Raw genomic sequence first — 19,532 nt, 5'->3', positions numbered from 1 at the left:
TTCCGTTGCGGAGCACAGGCTCCAGACGCGCAGGCTCAGCGGCCATGGCTCATGGGCCCAGCCACTCCGCGGCATGTGGGATCTTCCCGGACCAGGGCACGAACCCGTGTCCCCTGCATCGGCAGGCGGACTCTCAACCACTGCGCCACCAGGGAAGCCCCTCATAGCATTTTAACAGGACACAGGGTGTGACTGTCCAAGGCTGCACTGTCCAGCACAGGAGCTATCAGCCATATGTGGCCACTGAGCCCTTGAGATGTGGCTCGTCTGAACTGAGATGTGCTGTAAGTGGAAAATACATATCAGACTTCAGAAACTTGGAACCATAAAAGAATGTAAAATAGCTCAATAATTTTTAATACTGATTACACCTTGAAATGATAATATTTTCAACACATTGGGTTAAATATATTTTAAAATTCATCTCACCTGTTTCTTTTTTTTCTTTTCTTTTTAATGTGGTTACTAGAAATTTTAAATTCCACGTGTGGCCTTGCACTTGTGGCTCATGTTATATGTCTGTTGGCCAATGTTAGTCTAAAGGCAGGTTTCCAGACCTCCCTAAACACAGAGCTGCCTGTACAGGAGGACTGGGGACTCCTAGGTGTTGAGCATGTGAGCCCTGGAAGGAGTTTCAGCCTCTCACCTAAAAGCAGGCTCTGGGCTTGTGGAGGAGCACTGTGGCAGGTGCGGGATCTACCCAGCCAGGGCACTGAGGTCTCTGCTGGCTCCTGCACAGAGTCCACGCCCTTCAAGGCAGTCCTTAGCAGCAAGGTCCCAACGCCAGTGCCCTTAGCGCTTAAGGGCTCTGGAGCAAGCACCGTGGGTTCAAATCCTAGCTCTGCCATCAACTAGCTGCTGACACTGGTGCTCTGTGCCTCAGTTTCCTCATCTTAAAATGGAATTAACATTAGTACCTCCCTCATGGGTTTGTTTTGAGGATTGAATGGGCTGACACACGTAAAGCAGTCAGAATAGCATACAGCACATAGTAAGTGCTCAGCACACAGCAGTCAGGGGTGTCAGAGCCCTGGCCTGGGTCCCTCAGAGGAGAGAGGAGACAGGAGGTGGGTGGATGGGGCCAGCCAGGCTTGAAGCCCAGTTCTGCATTGGCCTCCCTCTCCCCAGTTTCCCTGCTGTCATGTGAGGGTAACCAGAACCCCGATGACCCAGGCTGGCGACGAGGTCAGCGAACACGCACTTTCCTCCTGATCCCCTTGCCCTTCAGGTGCCCCGCCACCTCCTCCAGAAAGCATGTGTGGAAAACTGGAGTCCCACTCTGGTCTGACCGGCTGGGGAAGGTGACCTTGAGGCCGGGCAGGGCGGGAGCAGACCAGGCTGGTGAGGGGCTAATAGCTGGAGGACTCAGGAGCCTCAGTTCTGCCAGCCCCTTGGAAAGCCTGGTCTTAACACCGCTGGAAATTCTTAAGCTGGGATTTCAGTTTAATTACATATTGATTAAAGGGAACAAAGGCACAGGGGCTCCAGGGACCAGGCTCAGGGAGTGCCTGATGGAACTTCAATCCTGCTTTTTTCCTGTCTCCCACTCTCTTAGAGGCTCAGAGCTCTCTCCGCGGAGGAGGCCTGGCCTTATGTGAGCTCTGCGGGCAACAAAGACCCTGCCATGAACAGAGGGGCAGCAGGTGGGCCTTGGCTACACAGTGCTGGGGTTGCTTCCCTGCCTTAGCTCCCAGCAATCCCATCTACCCACCACCCCCCAAACCCAGTCAGGTCCGGAAAAGTCCTGTCCAAGGTCACACCCAAGGCCAGAGGAGGCAGATCTGGTGCTTGAACCTGGGTCTTTCCCTGGAAGGCCCTGGGTGGCATGGAGACCTGCTCTGTCTGCCAGGCTCACCACAACTCCACACGGAAAGGTACCCAAAGACAGTCCTATTCAAGAAGTATTTACTGAGCACCTACTCTATGCAGGTTCTGTGCTAGGCACTGGGAAGTGAGTCTGCTATGGTCTCTGTCCTTCTTCATGGACCCTTGGCCTGATCTTGGGAACCAGGCATGGTCTTCCTATGGAGATGGCATCTGGCCTGAGGCTTAGAGGACAAGAAGAAGTAGCCAACCAAAGGTGGGGAGGGAGGCAGAGAATGGGAAAAGTGTTCCAAGCAGAAGGAACAGCATGTGTGAAGACTAAGAAGCAAAAGGGGCATTTTGGTGGGCCAGAGCCAGCTAGATCACAGCGTGTGAGGCAGGACATGGTAGGCGTAAACTGGAGGCCTGAGCTGGACCCATCTCGTGAGGCCAGTGGTGGACAGTGGGGCTTTACATCTTCCCCACCTTTTCCCCAGCAATGCAGTCTGAGGGACTGAACGCAGCTCAAGGGAATGGAGTTGCCATTCTATTTCCTCATCAGTGTTTGGCTCAGGGAGGGGTGTGTGACCCACTTCAGGCCAATGAGAGTTGAGAGGAGGCCCACCTACTTCTAGACTTCATGCTTTGTGAGCCAGTACATTTCTCTATGGTTTAAGCCAGTACTAGCTTGATACTTGTTATTGGCAGCAGAAGGCACATACCAGTGTAGACCACCGTAAGGACTTTGGACTTTACCTTAAGAGCGATGGGGAGCCACTGAAGAATTTTAACATTTAAAATATTTTGTTTTTAAAAATGTCACTCAGGGTGCAAAGTCGAGAAGGGAGGAGGAGTGAAATCAGAGACCCCAGCTGGGAGGAACAGGCTGCTTGGGGAGGGAATGAACTTCCCATCAGGGTAGTGAGTAAGCAGGGGCTGGACTGCCATCTGTCGAGGGCAAGAGTTGGGCATGATGATACCTTTTAGTTCTTGTCTGCTGATAAGATCCGACAGTGCTGCAGACGGCCTCCCTACTTCCTGCTTCCCTGGGAATTACGAGATCCTTGGCCTGAGTAAAATTCCCAGACTTAGGAACAACCCAGGAGCTCAAGGCGCTCCTAACCAGCACTCCCCATCCCCCTTCCCTGCTTTATGGTCCTCTGTGGCACTTATCACCTTCAAATATCTGTCGTATTTTATTTATTTACCTTGTTTATTGCCTGTTTCTCCTGTAGCCCTTCATGCTGTCCAATCTGGTGGCCACTGGCCACATGTGACTGTTTGATCACTTGAGATGTGGAGAGTCCGAACTGAGATATGCCATTGGTATAAAATATACACCAGATGTTGAAGACTTAGTAAGAAAAGAAGAATGTAAAATGTCTAATCAATTAAAAAATATCGACTACATGTAGAAATGATAATATTGTGGATATATTTGCTTAAATAAGCTATATTATTAAAATGAATTTCATCTGTTTCCTTTTACTTTGTTAAATGCAGCTAGTAAAATTTTAACTTACTCACGTGACACGCATTATTTTTCTGTTGGACAGCGTTATCCTAGCAAACTATGGCCTGTGGGCCAAATTCAGCCAGTAGCCTGTTTCTCTGCAGCCCGTGAACCAAGAATGTTACGTTCTTAAAGGATTGTCAGAAAGCAAACAAAGACGAATATGCAGCAGAGTCTGTGTGAGGCCCACAAAGCATAAGATATCTACTTCTAGCCGTTCACAGAAAATGCTTACACTAGACTATAAGATTGACAAAGGCAGGAACTTCTGTCGGCTTTGTTCTTCACCGTGTCCCCAGTGCCTACAACAATAGGAGCACTGCCTGGCACACAGCTGGTGTTCCATAAGCATTTGATGAACGAATAAATGAATGAATGAATGAATGGTTGCCAAACCTTATGTGGCTGCCTTTTGTTCCTACCCTGGATGCTGTCGCCTAACTGGCCTGGCTGCCGTCGAGAGCAGAGATGCACCTTTTCTCATATAACCCACTACACAGCTCAACATGGGGCCCGTGGGTTGGGGGCAGGGGCAGGAACGACACACACGGAGTAGCGTGCTGCTTCCTCCCCTCCTTGTAGAGGTCAAAACCACCACTGTCCGTTCCTGCTGCCAAGAGCCTTGAGGACAGGAGGGATGGATGGCATTCACCCACCCCTTAAATCGGAGAAATCCAGATTCCTCTATGGAACAAGCTCGTGAAGGAAAGAGGGAATCAGCCTTGGCCTGGGGAAGCTGGGGTTTGGATTATTTATTCTTCAGGGTTCAGTTCGTCTCCAAGGAGTCTGTTAGTGGGAGGCAACGTGACCCACAGCACACAGAACTAGGCCCAGCAGAAACGAGGTTCTGCCTGCCCCGAGCAGGATGCTGTGGTTTTGACAGATTAGAAACTAGGACTTGGCAAAAACATCGTGCTTTCATGCTTTATAAAAAATTGGGTCTGGGGGGTTTGTTTTTGGCTCCTTTGTGCTTTGCTTTTACATCCCTTGCAATAAAATTGCTCCTGACCATCTCCATCCACCCAGCACATGCAGTTAGAAAGGGGAAAGGATGTTGGTGGCTTCCCTTGTCCATAGACAACCCCGAGAGAAAAAAGAAAGAGTATATGGTATCTCCTTGCTGGGGCAGCAGAGATAATGATGTGAGAGCCCCAAGAGATGCTCAGACCATCCCTCAGAGCGGGTAGGCTTGCTCATGTGGGAAGCAGCACAATTTCATGGAAAGCGTAGACTCTGAAATCAGACCCACTTCCTAGTGGAGCATCACTTCATCCTCCTAGTCCTCCATTTCCCACTGTGTAGAATAGCTGATGGTAAGGGCTGCTGTGAGGATCAGAGTAGTGGTTGAGCAGAGCTCCCGGCACACAGAAGGCCCTCAATAAACAGCCGTTGTAATTGATTATCTTTGTTTAGGAGACAATTCCCTCATCGAGAGCCAGAGAAAGGAGAGGTCTAGAGAGCTCCTACCTGCGTGGAGTGGCCAAGAAAGCCTCTGGCCTGGAGAGGCCCCACTGCAGCTCTTCTGGGAGCCAGGGGAGATGAGGGGTCACTAAGTACCAGACTGAGAGCCGTTCTCCCGGCTGAAAGCCTCCCCACCCCCTCCCTCTCTCCCACCCACCACTTCTGTCCAGGCTCGGAAGCTCCTGGGATGTGGCAACAAGAGATTGGCAGCTTCCTGCTTTCCTTCCCTCTCTCCCTCCCTCCTTCCTTTGTCATTTGTTACATGGGCTATAATCAAGGAGGAAAACTCTGTAAAAATTAAGTGATTCTGAAGGGGCTGAACAGGGAACAGTGGAGTGGGGGTAGGGAAGGGATTGGGAGGGAGGCGGTGCCCTTCCTTCTTCTCAAGGGCCTTTTGCAGAAAGGATGCCGGAGGAAGCACCTGCTGTGTACCAAGCCCTAGGTGAGACAGAGCTGGACTAGGCCTCACTCAAGAGGATGGTAGCCTGGTGGGGATGACAGACACCTAGACAGACAACAACACTGCCAGTGACAGCAGGAGGCTGGGCCCCTGTCCAGACTTCTCTTCTCTTCTTGACTTGCTGAGGAACAAACCCTCCAGGACTATTCCTCTTGGGGAAAGTAGAGCTTCTTTTAAATTTGTCCAAAATGTAAGCTCCCTTATGGGTGGTTCCTTGAGGTGGGCCCGGAGAGAGACCACCCAACCCAGCCTGGGTTGGGATGGTCAGGGAAGCCTTCCTGGTGCTGGTAACATCGGCACAGGGCTTTGTAGGCTGCTCGGGAGGTTAGCAGCCTGGGAGAAGGTAGAGTGGAATTTTTAGTCAGAAGGAACAGCATGGCGAAGGCTGGAGACAGGTTGGTGCCCAGTGTGTGAAGGGAACAAGGGGGTGCAGGTGTGTGTGAGTACATGAATCTGGGGACAGGGCGGGTCAGGCAGCCTGGAACGCAAGAGCTTGGGAATCTTGGCCTGTGTGTGATGGAAGCCATCTGAGAGGGCGTTTAGGCCCCGATTTACAGGTGAGGGTCTTGTAAAATGAGACCTTGCCCAAGTTCCCCAGACCGTGGGCTGGGCTTGGAGGGAGGCGCCGACCTCTGCTTGCCTCTGATAACGGTGTTAATGGCTCTAATTCACTTTGGTCCATTAATGAGTCTTTACTGAGCAGAAGCAGGCGCCAGGATTGTGGGAGCGTGAGCTACCAGGTGGGTCCTCCAGAGCCCTGCTCCCAGGGAAGAGGGCCATCGGAGCCGCCCTGGACAGCCGTCTCGGAGGCCAAGATATCACCTCCTGCTCCGTCACCACCCCTGGGCTGCAGGGCCCCCCAGTGTCCCTCCTGGCTAGTGAAGCCTTCATTCAGGGAGTAGATGGCAGACAAGGAGGCAGGCTGTCACTGTAATACTTTGTGACCTAGCCTCAGCCTGGTCCCTCCTAGGGTCCAACCTAGGCCTGGAGGTTGTGGTGGGGGCTTGTGTGGCAGGATTGGCCCAGGTGATGCAAGTGTGTCTTTCCACCTGGAGGAAGGGTGCAAAGGCAGCCACAGCAGCAGCCAGAGGAAGAAGGGAGTCAGCCTGGCACCCAGAATGAGTCCCCTGGCCAGCAGGCCCCCTTCAGCTCCCAGTGTGGGCTGCCAAGAGGTAAGGTGGGGCTGTTGGTGGGTTCCCTGAAAGAGGCCTAGGAACTCAGGCAGACAGGCAGGGTCCGAGAGCACAGGAGAACCCTAGCCAGAAAGCACCACCTCAGCTCAGCCTATAATAGGAATGACTCATGCATATGCATGAGAACTCATGACTATTCATATTAGGGAGAAGCCTAAATGCTCCCAGGTTCTGACTCAGGTGTGCTTGGGACAGGGCAGGGGTCTCTGGCTCCACCATCCCTGTGACCCTAGGACCCTGGCTTATGTGGCTGACAGCTGTTGGAGCAGCTGGAGCAGGAACCCCAGTTCCTATCTTGGTTCTACTCCTGTCTCTCCCTATGACACAGAGCAAATCACTGCCCTGCCTTAGGCCTCAGCTATCCCATCTGCAGAATGGGAATAAGTCTCAGCTCAAATACCTCCAGGGGTTGTTCTGAAGGTCAAATCCAGGCAATAGCCATCATGTGGATTGGATTCCCCTGGAAGTTTAAGAAGGGTCTTTAAGAGTCAGAGCTTGCCCAAGATTTTCAGTCAAGGTCTCAGAGAAGCAGTGCTGCATATTAATTAACATATTAACTCCTCTCACAAACTCAAAAACTGTGGCCCAGAAAGGTAGAGAGACTTGACCAAGGTTACACTAGTGGATTCTAAGCCCTGCGGCCTGGTCCTTGCCCTGGTCAACTTTAGGACACTAGGCAGGGCTGCTCTCCCCAACCTAGGCACCTACGCTGTTTCCTGTCACTTCACCAGGGCTTTCTGAGCCATTTGTTCTTTTGTCTGTCTGTTGGGTGGCCTGCAAGTGGGGCTGGCGTCTGCCTGTGAGTATAAAACTGACAAGAGGCGCTGGCAGAGTGTGGAAACTGTCAGCAGAGCAGCCGCCTGTGAAATTAACATGATATCCAAAGCGTCAATGTTTATTTACTGGAAATATCTGGACAGGATGCAAAGCAGGCCTGCAGCTGCTGCCTCGAGGGTGAGGGTGACGGTCACCCCTCCTGTCCCTCCTCACCAGCTACTAGGTCCTGCTAGCAGAATCAGTTGAGACTCCCACTCTCTTCTTGACTTGCTGAGGAACAAGCTCTCAGGGAGAAAGTGCGGCTTCATTTAAGGCTATCCAAAAGTAATCTCCCTCATGTGCCAGGGTTCCAGTAGTGGTGAGTCCTGGATCTGGTGAATGAGGATGAGTCCTTGTTCTCCATAGCAGCCCTCCCCAAGCCCCAGCTGATTGGGCCAGGTTGAGGTCACCTGACTAAAATGTGGCCAATCACAGGATGTCTTGTGGGAATTTGCAATCAGGGCACAGAGATGAGGTTAGCAGCAAGGAATTGAGATTGGAGATTGTGTTGGCTCCAGGCAGGGGCTACCATCTTGGGGTGGTCAAGCTCAGCTAAGCACACGCTGATGAGTGAGGGAAAAGTCAGCAGAGAGGAGGAGGAGAACAGAGCGGATATACAGAGGGGAGAAGACATGAGAGACCTCCTAGCTCCTGAAGGAGACAGACACAGATGGTTTTCATCTCAGGATAGGGAAGCCTGGTAGTTCATTGTGCAATTGTGTTTCTTCAAATTTCTCTGTAACCTTACATTCAAAGGCACTTTTGGGAGAAAGGGCAGAAATCCACTGAAACTGGCCCTAAGACAGAGACTGACTCTAGGACTTGAGGTGACAAGAAACAGACCCTCGGATAAAGTGTGGAATTAGCTGGGAAGGAGTGAAGGGGGTGTCAGTAACCCATAGCAAATGGTAGCAAACCTGCTAATTCTGCTGTGCCCATAGTCGTTGGGACCCAGACCTGGGGCCCACTAAGAGCCAGGCTCAAGGAACCACAGAAAAAAGGTAGAATCAGGGACATGCCCCACAGCTTGCCTCTGCTGCTCTCTGCATCCGCTGTGAATTGGAAACATGGCTCTTGGTAGCTCCCAGGCTCACATTTCCCAGCCTCAACTCCAGAGAAAAACCAATACTGGTATTCTCTGTTCCCAAGTTCAAATATCCTAGAAAAGGGTTCTGATTAGCCAGACTTGGGGCAGGTACATACCAATTTCTTGTCCACTCACACTAGCAAGGAGATGTGGGTTGGGTATAGGTTAGCCCAGCTTGGGTTGGATACCTTCCCCTAGGCCGGGGCATGTCCAGGGGGTGGGTTCCATAAGAAGATAGCAGTTCCTAGTCACACCACAAGGTTGGAGGTGTGGGCACCTCACACAAAGCAGGCAGAACAACTGATACCCCACTCCATTCTTTAAGCACAGAGACCTGGGGGCATCAGGCCTGCTCCCATCACCTACTTCTCTCCAGAGGATACAGGTTGGTATCTACTGATGGCAGCTATGCAGTGTTGGGCTGAAAGCTGTTTTCTTCTTCCCCCTTTGCTACATGGAAGCTTTCATGGCACTTGAGCTGATCTCCCAACCCCTGCCCCAACCCCCATGACTGCATGCCAGGTGCAGGGATAGGTGGTAAATTACCATTTAGCCCAGTGTCCCCAACTTGATCGGTGACAAGAATCAGCAGAGCACCTTCCCAGACATTTGGATTCAGTTTGGCTGGACTGGGCCTGGGAATCAGAATTCTGACATTATCTTATCTGGAGGATGACTTGGGAATCACTGATTTAGGCCATGGAGGGTGAAAGTCTCACCTGGCCTAAAATGAGACCAAAGTAGAGGGATAGATGGTACCCACAGTGTGGACTCAGCCCTGGGAAGTCTTTTAAGTGGTGGTCTGCACCTTGGCGGCACGTTAGAATCGTCTGGGGAACTCTTGAGAATCCTATTACTCAGGCAGCACCCCAGACCAATGAAATCAGGATCTCGGGGAGTGGGAGTTAAATAGCAGTTCTGTTTTGTTTTGTTTTTAAAGGTCCCCTGGTGATTTCAGTGTGCAGCCAGGGTTGAGAACCACACTGATCTAGAGAAAGCCACACTTGCACTTCACTCACACTCCTACTTACAGACCCCAACTCGCCCACAGCCTACAAGAGGTGGCCTTCCCTATCTCCTGGCCCTGCCTCGGCTGATGGGACAAAGGGTAGACCCCTCACGTAATCCCGGCAGATCACAGTTTCTCTTCAGAATTTAGAATTGAACACGAAGGCTGAGTGAGTTGCCATGGGGAGCTGAGGTTGTCCTCTTAGGGGAGCTGGGCTCAGACACCCCCTGACTGGGCAGCAGAGGAGGGGACAGGTGACCGGAGCCTCTGGACAGCCAGAGGCCGAGCCAAGAGGGAGAGAAGAAGCCTCCTGTGATGGGCTTCCCTGAGACTATATCCTTGCTAGAACATCTTTATATGGGCTTCTGTTCGTTGCAGTGCGGTCAAATCGTTTTGGATACTGACAGCACTGGAAGCTCAAACTTACCCCAGCCCAAGAGCCCCACATCCCCCTGCAGCCTCCACCGTTCTGCCCTGGAGGGCCCAGTGAGGAGCAGCAGGCTGGTGCCTACTGGGCACATTCCACAAGCCAGCTACTTTCCACCAGCTTTGTCTCTTAAGCTTCCCAACAAGCCTGCAAGGTGGGAATGATTATCACCGTTTTATGGAGCAGTGCAGTGTTGTGCCCCAGGCTGCCAGGCTGATTAGTGTGGAGCAGAGACATAAAGCCGGGTGTGCCAAACCGCTTCCAGTGTATCTCCCCAGAAGCCAATTATGCAAAGCAGGGCAGAGTGGAGGTCCTGCTGCGAAAGGGGGTGGGGCTGCTGCTTGCCTGGGAGGAGGGGGGCTGACCATTTGAAAACAACCCCACTGCGGCCTAGGCCCTGGGACATACACGGGCATGCTCAGAAGCTGGGAGCTGTGATTACTCTCATCGTCCCTGTCACTGTTGTCACACAGGCTACAGAGTGCTTTGTGAACCACAGCCCCCCTCCTACCCCACCTGGTGTGATTCCTCATAACGCCTGGTACCTGTAGCTCTGATCACACTTTTAAAATGTGTCTTATCTGAGTGATTGGCTCGTTGCAGTCTGTCTCCCCCACCAGACTGGAAGTTCCCCAAGGGCAGGACCTTTCCTCATAATATCCCTGGTGCCTAGCCCAGTGCCTGCTGAGAGGAGGTGCTCCATGAATACGTGGAAGGGAGGGAGTGCTCAAAAGCAAGAATTATGACTCCATTTTCTAGGTGGGGAAAGTGAAACCCAGAAAGGGGAAACCAAGTGACCAGGGTCAGACAGGGAGCAACCGCTAAGCTGGGCTAGGACCTGACCCAGAGCAGGGGGTGGAGGCCCAAGAAGTGAGATTTCAGGACGGCTGTAGGCATAAGTAATCCTGGACAAATGCATAACTACACACTGAGTGTGGGATGAGAAAGTGGTGTTAAGACCCTGAGTGAACCCCTTCCTGCGACTGAGGCCTCCCCTCTCGGACGGGGAACCACCACCCCTTCCAGCACGAGCAGGTGGAATGAGCGGTGGCATCTCTCCCAGAGGCTGAGAACCATAGGCCCGACCCAGAGTGAGCAGTAGGTGGGCCACGAACTGGAGAAGCTGAAAGGCCTGCAGAACCTCACTACAGGGCCCATTAGAAACCATGTTCCTAAAGAAAGAAAGGTGGGCTTGTCCGCTCAATAGGGTAAAAGACAATTATGACTGGTTTTCACCACGGGCTCTTAATTTCTACCCTGATGAGACAAGTCTCCCTCTTGGACAGGGCACCTGGTATTGGAACGGGTCTGGCTGTGCGTCAGGGACAAACCCTCCATTGCTCACCACCTGTGAGTCTCCTGGTCCAGGGCCCCATGCTTGTTCTGAATGTTCTGAGTGAAGGCTGGGGGCAGGAAGCCGTATTGAGAAGGTGGCATTATATATAACGGGGAGTCCATAAGAAGAATAATAGTAGAAGCAAACATTGATCGGTCACTTGCTCCGTGCCAGACACTGTTCGAAGTGCTTTGCAGGCATGATATAATTTAATCCTCATAAATTACACGGGCAAACTGCCCAAAGGCACACAGCTGGTATGTGGCAGAGCCAAGATTTAGACCCAGGTCGTCTGGCTCCAGATCCCACGCTCTCAACTTCCTATACTCGGCCCCTTTGACAGGACTGCACCTCTTGGTATGCTTCGTGTTTCAACGTGATTCAAATATTTAAGGGATGATTTTGCCTAATCCCACTGTTTGCAGGCCCTAGGCCAGGGGATTGATTCGGAAGGGGGTGGGGGAGAGGGCGGGGTGGTGGTGATGAGGAAAGGACTATTTGGGGAAGTGACCTATACCATGAGTTGAAGGTTGGCAGAAAAAAGAAGTGGGCGTGTGTGTGTGTGTGTGTGTGTGTGTGTGTGTGTGTGTGTGTGATGGGGGAAGAGGGAGGTGGGGGGTAGCGAGCATCCCAAGCAGAGGCAAGAACATGTGGGGAGGTCTGGAGGGGAAGGAACTTGGGCATTTCAGGAAAAGGAGGTCAGTGCAAGCTGTTCAGAACCCTCTGGAGAGAGGAGACCATACTGGGTCATAAAGGCCCCCCCGGAGTCTTTGAGCCAGGTCCCTTCACAAACCTCGTGGGGTGGGCCCCACAAGGCGCTACTGGCCAGGGCTGACCTGCCGCGCCCATCCAGGGGGACCAGCGTCACGGGGATTTATTTCGGGCTCGTTATCTGGGCGCCTCTGAAGAACCCCTACCATTCCTGCCCTCAGCCTAACCCTGCCTTCCAACCCTGTAAAGGAAGAAGGCCGCGGCACAAGGGTCCGGAGTCGGGGAGGGGGATAAAGGGAGGGTCCCTTGGCCACGCTCCTTCCGGCCGGCCCCTCCCAGCCCTTAGCAGGGCACCTCCGCTGGTCTCCTAGGAGATAGCGCCCGGTTCGCTCTCATTGGCCAGCCGCGTCTCGGAAGGCGGGAGCAAGGCTCCCGGCTGCTGTCCGCACGTGCACGTGTGTGAGCGGGCTCACGTGTGTGTGCAGGGTGCGGGGGCATTGAGCACAGGGCTGGTCTGGGCACGCTGTGATCCCAGGAAGGAGGGAAGCCGCGGTATGGGAGGCGGGGTGTGGACCCTTGGGAGGACCCAGATGGTCAGAGCTTGGCTGGGGGTGGCTTATCCAGGGTGCGCCCGTGAGCTGCGGGAGGGGGCTGTTCTGCAGATCTGTGCTTTAGTGTGAGTGCTCGGGTGAGAGGATCCAGTGTGGTATACCAGTGTGAACAGCTATTATCTGTACCAAAGTGTACACTGAGGGTGTCTGCTTGCATAGGTGAAAAGGTTTGTGTGTGGACACATACATTGCTGCCTGTGTGGGAGAATGTGTGAGGCTGTATAGATATGAGCTCTTCCATGTGCACGTGTGCCCACTGCAGTGTGTGTGTGCATGTGCGTGCATGGGTAGCAGAGAGGTGTGCATACTCATGTGTGCATGCTCTGCCTCTGCTGCTCCCGCACCTCAGATCTTTCCTCCATAGACTCTGAGATGTGTCACTCTCGTGCTCAAGCACCCACCATAGCTCCCCATTGCCCCATGGCACCCTACAGAACACCCGCCTCGGCTTCCCCAGCCCCTCACGCTCAAGTCGCCCTCCCTCCTACAGGAGCACCGAGAGCCAACAGGAGCGGGGATTCTGTCCCTGGTGCAGGGGAGGCTTCAAGGGCAGGCGTGAAGAGTTCAAAGCAGATTTTCTTAAACCTAAGCCAGGGGAACTGGAGCTGAGGGCCTTAGGAGCCTTGGAAAGCGGGGACCTGCCTTTTGTCTCCCCTATTTTCTCTCTCTACACGAATGGTAACCTTCCCTTAGGCCCCCACTGCCTGTGGGACACTGGACTCCACAGCTGTGGGGTGCTTACCAGGTGTTATTCCCTCATCTACCTCCCCACCCCATCCTCCCCTGCCTGCAAGTGTGTTTGGGAAACTTTCTTTCGTGCAGGAGGGCTAGAGGCCAGCTGGAGCGCCCAGCTGGGACCTGGGAACCCATCATAGCCTTTCCAGCTCTGGGCCTCACCACAAAACAATCCTCCCATCTACCCCACACTTTCAGCAGTCCTGTCTGCGCCTGGGCAACTACAGGAGCCCATCAACCTTGCAGTGTCCCTAACCCTTCCAGCTGCCCCGCAGGACAAAGGAAACAGCTGTTCTCCTGACTCCTGGCCAGCCAGGTGCCAGCCAGTGGCCAGGCAGTCCTGCTTGGCGCTTCTGGCTGAAGGGCCTTCCACCAGTCCTACCTCTATGCTGGTGGCTCTACCTGGACTCACCATGGGGCAGAGGATCTTGTCCCACTCCTCATGGGCCATCCTGCCTAGCTGAGCCCTTGGGGCCCACCTGGTCCAACCCTAGCTGTGCAGAGAGGGGAAGTGAGGCAGAGGGGCAGGGACTCACCCCAAGTGGCAGAAGATTGGCAGGCTCCCTGAGGAGGACACAGGAAGACTCCAGAAAGGTGACCTCCAGGGTATGTGTGGGGAGGGGGCTGCTCTGATGACTGGGCCTCTGGGGGCTTTGGCTGTCCCTGCTGCAGACTGAGAAGCATCTGAGGAAGGTTGAGGTGGCCTGAGGCGGCCAGGGCCGGGGCAGGTGGATGGGCCAGCAGACCCCTTGGGCCTCTGTGCCAGGTGACTGAGCAGTTGGTATCAAGCATGGCGAGGGGGATTTATGGGCCCAGGCCAGGGCTGGGCAGTAAACGTTGTTGTGCTAGAGAGGCTGTAACTCTACTTTGCTTCAGCAGCAGTGTGGGGGCAGGGAAGTGAGACGGGAACACCGCTGAGTTCTGGGGTGAACCCTGAAGCTGGAAGGGAGTAGGGAGACCCAGTTGGTATAGTCCTTCCTCAGGCACCTGGGAGGGTCGGCCCAGGAACGCTCAGGGATCGGTGCAAGGTCACACAAAGAAGTGTCTTCCCCTCCCAGTGCTCGGCGCTGGACAGAGCCCAGGAGACAGGCACACGGACAGCCTCACTCTGACCCAGCTCTGTGCTACCGGGGGCGGGGGCAGACGAACTCCCCTTCCCACCCAGGGCTGCTCCCTGTGCCCTTGGCGTGTCCTGAAAGAGGCTCTGGCGCTGACAGGAAATGGAAGGGACAAGGGTTTATTGTGCCTGTGTCTCTCCTCTTTATGACACTATATATTTTAACGAGCTATGTAAATGTCTGCTAGTTGGAGAGCAAAGTCAGGGCCCCCAGCTGCCCCCCTCCTCTGGGGCTGGGTGCCCCCTGGGGCCAGCCTGACCTTGTGTTTCCTATGGGAAAGCTTTCTGGATGCTACAGTGGTTGCCTCCCTGTCACCACATCCCAGTTCAGCTGAGTCAGAGCTGGTGCTACTACTGATTCATTTTGTGACCTTGGACCTGTCACTCCCCCTCTCTGAATCTCAGTTTCCTCATCTGCAAAACGGGAGCACACACTGGGCATTGTGTGCGTTCTGAGGTGCCACGCCTTAGCTGTGCAACTTCGCACGATGACTCAGCCTCTCTGAGACCCGTGTTTCTCATCATCAAAACAGGGAGACAGGGCTTCCCTGGTGGTACAGTGGTTGAGAGTCCGCCTGCCAATGCAGGGGACGCAGGTTCGTGCCCCGGTCCGGGAAGATCCCACATGCCACGGAGCGGCTGGGCCCGTGAGCCATGGCCGCTGAGCCTGCGCGTCCGGAGCCTGTGCTTCGCAACGGGAGAGGCCACAGCAGTGAGAGGCCCACGTACCGCAAAAAAAAAAACAAACAGGGAGACAGTCATGCTGATCACTGCTTTGGGCTCAGCTTTGGACACTGGGGCCTGGGAATGGTGGACCATTGGGAGGGTCCGCAGTCCTCTCACCTGCCTGGCTTTCTCTTTCCTCCACCTCCAGCTTTACCTCCAGCTTCCTCCTCCTCCTCTGTTCCTCCAGAACATCCGGTTGCTGCATCCCCAGGATTGGCTGTCTCCATGGTGCTGTGTCTCAGCCCAGGCTGGGAGTGAGGGGGTGTGGGACAGGGTGGAGCTGGTGGGGGGTACAGGGACAGCATGCTCTGGTTCCTGCTGGGGTCACATCCAGGGCATGAACTGGCATGGGGGTTGGGGTGTGAAGGAACTGGGAGAGGAGGAGTTTGGGGCTGAGACACCGGGGCATCCCTCAGTCTCCGTGGCCCCCAAGTCCCCAGCCTAGCCTTCCCAGACAACAGAAATCACCTGGCCTGGGCTGGGGCATAGGATGAGCCATAATAGGTTTATGGGGAGGCAGTAAATCCCTTCACAGGCTAAGCAGTCGGTTCCCTCAGGCAGTCAGAGCCAGGGCTTAGTTACATGGCCACTGTTCTCAGACCCCCGCCCCATAGTCCCCAGTTGCCTGGCAGGTACCAGGGCCCAATTGCCAGGTCCTTAGAACAGGCTGCTGGGCCTTGTGTATACCATGCTCTGATCTCAGGGCCCCACAGAGATGCCAGGTAGACCGGGAGCCAGGAGGGGAGAATTGATTAGCAGAAGCTTTGATTGTGACCCCCACCCATGCACTCACCCACCTGTGCCAAAGCACAGTCTCCATCGCTGACTCATTCCCATCCCACAAAGGAAGGAGGCCGCAGGAGGTGACGGGACCATGCCCACTCCACCGCTGAGAAGCCTGAGCCTAGAGTGGCTCAAAGTAGAGACCAGTCCGGTGCTTGTTTCTGCCAGGAAGTACTGGTGCCGAGTATGGATCCTGGCTTCGTCACCTACCTGGCGGTGAGCCCCAGGCAACCACGTCTCCTCCCTGAGCCTCAGTGTTCTCATCCAAAAGGAAGCACATGAGAACATCCTTGTGATAGGATTAAATAAGAGATTGTGGGTAAAGTGTCTGGCCTGGTGCCTGGCACAGCCCTTGATAAACAACAGCTGTTACTATTATTGCTATATTAACCCTGGTGCCACCTGCCTCCTGCTTCTGCTTGAAAGGACACTGCACCAGGGGCAGCAAACTTGGGCTCAAGTCCTGGCTCTTACTTACCACCTGTAGATCATCTGTAGCCCTGTCACCACCACTCTCTAAGTCCCCTACTCCTGGGTAAACTGTAGAGGCCTGTTCACAAATGAATAGCTCCTGAAAGAAAAAAGGCCCTGTGGAGGTTCCTATGGAGGGTGACTTCCAACAGCGGCTGCATCGACCCTCACATCGATGTGACTTTGCAGCTCCTCCCACCCAGAGCTGGGTCTGACCTCCCTCACCTGAATCTAGGTGGGCCTGTGACTTGCCTTGACCAATAGAATGCAGCAAACGTAAAGCTGTGGGACTTCCTGGCCTAGGCCTCAAGAGACCTGGCAGCTTCCGTTTCGCCCTTCTTGGAGCGCTGAGCTACCATAAAGAAGTCCAGCTAGCCTACTTAGAGAGACCACGTGGAAAGAGAGAAGCCTGCTGTCCTCCAGCCCTTCCAGCCTCCCCGGCTCAGGTGACAGACATAGCCAGAAGCGGCCCCGGATCTTTCAGCCCCAGTCCGTTCTCCCCAGCTAACACCAGGCAGAGCAGAGATGAGCAGTCCTTATCGAGCCTGCCCAGATTATGAGCAAACAATAAATGGTTGCTGTTGTTTTAAACCACTAAGTTTTGGGGTGGTTGTCACGCAGCAGCTGATAACTGGTACAGTCCTTTAGCCCTTTCTGTACCATCATTACCCAGACTTGGCCTGGATGGGTGGAGCTCCTTGGCATCAGTTGTTTGGACGGGAGATGAGCACCTGACTTAGAGGCAGCACATCCATTGGCTGACAGGTGGCCAATCAGATTGTTTTTCCTCTGGAGACTATGAATGAAAAGATCAGAGATCCTAGCAAGGCAGAATATGAAGGCAGCTGAAGCTGGGGTTTGGGATGGGAGCTGAGGATGACTTTCAGCCCTATGCAGGCTGTCCTGTCATCAAAGGACACCAAACTGGGGAGAGGAGCAGGAAAGCTGATAGACCATGGAACCAGGTTCTGTGAGGGCCCAAATAAGTCACGTAACTCCAGTTGGTCTGCTCTGACCTTGCTCCTTATACCTCACTTCAGGCCCCAAAAGGCTCAAGGTCCCCCAGGACTCCTAATACTTGCCAGGGGTCTACATTGCTCCTCTGACCCCCTCTCCTTTGCTCCCTGTGACCTCCATCCCCCAAAACACACACAGGTTGTGGCCTTGTCCTCCAGGGCCCCAGGGCATGGCCACTCTTTTTCCATCCTGGGCAGTCAGGGCTGATAGCCTAGAGTCTGTTGCCATCCAACCCACACAGCCCCAAGGCCTTTCGTGGCAAACCAGAGGGTATGACCAGGTTTGGTTTCTACCCCAACCCCACTGGAGTTCCAGCTCTTTGGGATTCCCCATTATGTTCCCCACGCAGTTCCTGAGTTCAACCACCACTTCTCTGCTTGTCCATAATGATGTCATGATAATAACAGTGGTCACTGTTGTACACCAAACAGGTGCCACACCTGAGATGGTGTTTGAACCAGGGTCTGCCTAACTCCAAAGTCCATGCCCCATCCGCCACTCTGCTGTGTGACTCTAGGCAGGTTACTTCCCCTCTCTGAGCTTCAGATTCACACTTCTGACGGATAAGCCGGGGGGGTCATGGTGTTTTCTGCTCCCTCTAGTACTTACCCTGCTGGATGCTATCCTTGGCCCAGTCCACTCGCTTGTCCAAGGGTAAGCTCCCAGTCTTATCACCCTTTCTCTTTAAGGTATGCTGTATCCTGAAGGAACAGGCCTGGAGGCTGCCTCTGGTCTTGGTCTTCTGGAAAGCAGGCTAAACTCTCAGGATTCAGTATCTTGCCTTTTCCCCAGTAGCTTGGACCCAGGCTGAAAGGTGAGCAGAGAAGCCAGCTCCCTATAGGGCTTGACGTGGCAGGACACCCTGACTCCACAACCCCATTGGGTCTGAGGCAGACTGCGGTCATGTGGTGAGTAGTACCTGTGCCTTCTCTTTCTCTGTCGGAGGCTGCCAGGCCATGGAGAAAGTAACCTCTCCAGTCTGACTTTCCACGCTATTCCCCTTAAATCTGCCAGGATTCTTAGCAGTTGAGTTCATTACCCTCTTCTATAGATGAAGGTCCCACAGTTAGGAAGGGGCAGCATTAAAACCCAAGCTGCCTAGCTCCCAGCTTGGGCTTTTCCTGGGGCCCAGGCTCTTTGGCTTGGGCCTACCCAGCCCCCTGACCCGGGGTTCCCACATCCCTGTGAACTGACTCTCTCCCCCATGTGAAAACAACCTCACAATTTTCTTCTGTACTGAATTTCCTCAGGGGTCCTGTTCCTTCCCAGTAGCCGGGAAGATATTGGCCCTACTCTTACTAGAACCTCGTGAAGCCCGAGGGATCCCGGCATCCCAGATGGGTTAAGTAATAATCCCATGGGCTGCCTTCTGCGTGAGGTTGGTGCCCACCAGGGCATCCAGGGCTGTGGTGATGGAGAGCCTGTGATCTGGTCTCTCTCTGGAGATGGGCAGGCCTGTCGAGTTCTTGAAGCCTCATGCGATACCACTGGCCTCTTGTTGCATACAAACCACCCCCATGTCCAAGGACTCCTCTCCCTGCTCTTGAGGTCCCCAAAGTTGTCTCCTGCCAGATGGGGGTCCCCAGGCCTGGCCCTGAGAAGCCCTGAGCCAGGCTTAGGAGTCTGCGGCTCTGGAATTTCCAGGCCCTGGTCCTGTCACTTAGAAGCTGCGTGACTTTGGCTAAGCTACCACCCTCTCTGCTCCTGGCTCTGCATCACAGTTGGACCCAACAGTAATCATCACCACCACCAGTGGTAGAGGGTTTACTGAGTGCCAGGCACTACATCAACCAACAAATATACCTATGCTCCCTCATTTAACCTCCTAATGGCCAAAAGTCTTAAGATCATCTTCATGTTACAGATGAGAAGACCGAGGCTCAGAGGGGTTAAGAAACAGTCCCAAACAGCTAGTAAGTGCTAGAACAGGACCTCAGACTCAGACCTGACCTCAAACCTCAGGGTCTTATCATCACTAGTCTAGGCTGCTCCCCGACCCCGGGACCAGCAACCTTTTCCACATCAAAATTCTAGGATCCTGTGGGGAGAGGATCCTGTTTCTTCCCAGGATAAAACCACAGTTCAGAGGGCTTGAGGCTTCCCCAGAACCAGGGACAGTCTGGGGTGGTGGTTGGGAGATGAGGGCAAGTGTACACAGACTGCCTGGAGCAGAGCAGGCTCCTGGGTACCTCTGTAAACTGAATGAATGAATGAGTGAATGAATGAATGAGTGCCAACTCCATGCCAGACTCTGCT

Source organism: Aethalodelphis obliquidens, unplaced genomic scaffold (genome assembly GCF_003676395.1).
Source record: "Aethalodelphis obliquidens isolate GAN/ISIS:26980383/991018 unplaced genomic scaffold, ASM367639v1 scaffold26, whole genome shotgun sequence".
NCBI lineage: Eukaryota > Metazoa > Chordata > Mammalia > Artiodactyla > Delphinidae > Aethalodelphis > Aethalodelphis obliquidens.
This window is presented reverse-complemented; position numbering follows the sequence as displayed.